Here is a 1,986-nt window from a genome sequence, read left to right on the forward strand (position 1 = left end):
AGCTCCCTGCTCCATGTCAACTGAAGCTGCTCCAAATGAGGTTAGATCTCGCAATCTGATGTTCCAATGCTCCCTGCTGCTTCATGTCAATAGAGGCTGTTCCAGGTGAGGCTGGATCTCAGTCTAATGTTCCAATACTCCCTGCTGCTCAATGTCAATAAAAGCTGCTCCAGGTATGGTTGGAACTCCCAGTCTGATGTCACAATGCTCCCTGGTTCATGTCAACAGACGCTGCTCCAGATGAAGTGGGAGCTCCCATTCCTGGCAGATAACACACCTCTATACTATCATAGAAATACTGCCCACTGAGCATTTCCACCATTGGAGCCATTGGTGGTATATCCACATCATGAGAACCTGATATTAATTTTCGGCACCACCGAATCATTATTTCCAAAAGTCATTCTTTCTTAAACCTTATTTCGCATGTGCATATTACAGTCAATCCGAAGTTAGATAATGGTGCTAATTGATGTATTCTCAATAAAAATTATATCCTATTTTACATGTTGAGTAATTGCGACTTAGCAAGGACAATGTTTGTAATGAAATCGCACTTTTATTCCAGGTAAGGGAATGTGGTTTGCATTATTTAAAATAAACTTGTTCACTGTGTAAAATGATCAAATAGATCTCAATTTCAAAACAAAATTGGTTACGTTGTCATCCATCTGAAATGTGGTGCCTTATTCTTTCAACCACTCGCGTATTAGAACGAAACGTCTGTTAATGACATGCGTATAAAGACACTTTAAATCATTTTTCATGTTTATGCTGCATGAATCTGCGGTTATTGATCCACAGTTTAGGTTCAGTCCCTACAGTTAACATGCTGACTTCTCCAGTTTTTCATAGTTCAATGTGATGCATCCAGTGTGTGCATAACGAGAGGGAGCTCGCTTCCCACATCTTGTATTTGGGCCTTATGTCCAGCATTCATCAATGGCGAGAGAAAGGGGCGAGGGCGAGACCAATGTGCAAGTCTTTCCGTGCCCATGCACAGCACCCACATCGGCAATTCTCTACTGTGCATTTACAGCTAGGTCTCGGTGCCCCTACACCCACGCCCTGCTCCTTTTGAAATATCTCCATTATTTTGTGCTCTTCTCACCAAGATGAACCACTTCTACTCAACCTGCTCCAGATTTCATTTGACAAAAAACTCATTAAGAATCCCACTGCATAAACATGCCCTTCACATCTCTTGTTATTTGGTTTTCCTGGATCTCTTTCATACGATAAAAGGTCACAGCAGCTTGACTTGTAAAAGAAAGTCGCGTTCCTTTTCAATATCCCAATGCAATCTACATTTCAATGCAGTTTAGGCAACAGGACCAAATTATTCTTTGAGATTTTATGATAGCGTCGATGCAAACAAACTGACATTGCAGTTCCAATTTCAGTAAGACAGCTGTGATCATCCAAAAATAGCAACATTGAAAGCCACTGATAACACCGACGAGAGTGGGACTCGAACCCACGCGTGCAGGACACAATGGAGTAGCAATCCATCGCCTTAACCTCTCGTCCACCTCGTCACATACGCCACAGTGCCTATAACCTTATGAATAAGTGAATTGCATAAATTATGCAGAGCAGCAGACATTTCTCCCTTGTTTTGGTGAAATCATAAATAACACAGTACGGTTCCAAGACTATGGTCTGACCTCTGGGTTGTGGGGCAAGCGCATTCACACTGTGACACTCTGCTCACAGTGGTCTGAACAAAAATGAAGAAATGACTATGTAACAAGGTCTGTTGAATTCTGTGAAGATTTGACGTCAATGGAATGAAGAACCCGAGACAGCAGGAGGTGTTCATGCAAGAAAGAGTTGGATAGAGCTCTTAAGGATAGTGGAGTCAAGGGTTATGTGGATAAGGCAGAAACAGGATACTGATTGAGGATGATCAGCCATGATCATAATGAATGGTGGTGCTGGTTCGAAGGGCAGAATTGCCTACTCCTGCACCTATTGTCTATTGTC

At 42.3% G+C, this 1,986-nt stretch overlaps 1 non-coding gene across 1 annotated transcript; it reads right to left on the minus strand.

The window, feature by feature from the left end:
* Nucleotides 1-1,456: 1,456 nt before the first annotated feature.
* Nucleotides 1,457-1,538, minus strand: trnas-gcu (transfer RNA serine (anticodon GCU)). The gene has a single exon. It is a non-coding gene; the product is annotated as a tRNA-Ser (tRNA).
* Nucleotides 1,539-1,986: the final 448 nt, after the last annotated feature.

This window comes from Chiloscyllium plagiosum, unplaced genomic scaffold (assembly GCF_037043375.1).
Source record: "Chiloscyllium plagiosum isolate Xiang-an unplaced genomic scaffold, Cpla_swu_hap1 HiC_scaffold_21, whole genome shotgun sequence".
Classification (NCBI taxonomy): Eukaryota; Metazoa; Chordata; class Chondrichthyes; order Orectolobiformes; family Hemiscylliidae; genus Chiloscyllium; species Chiloscyllium plagiosum.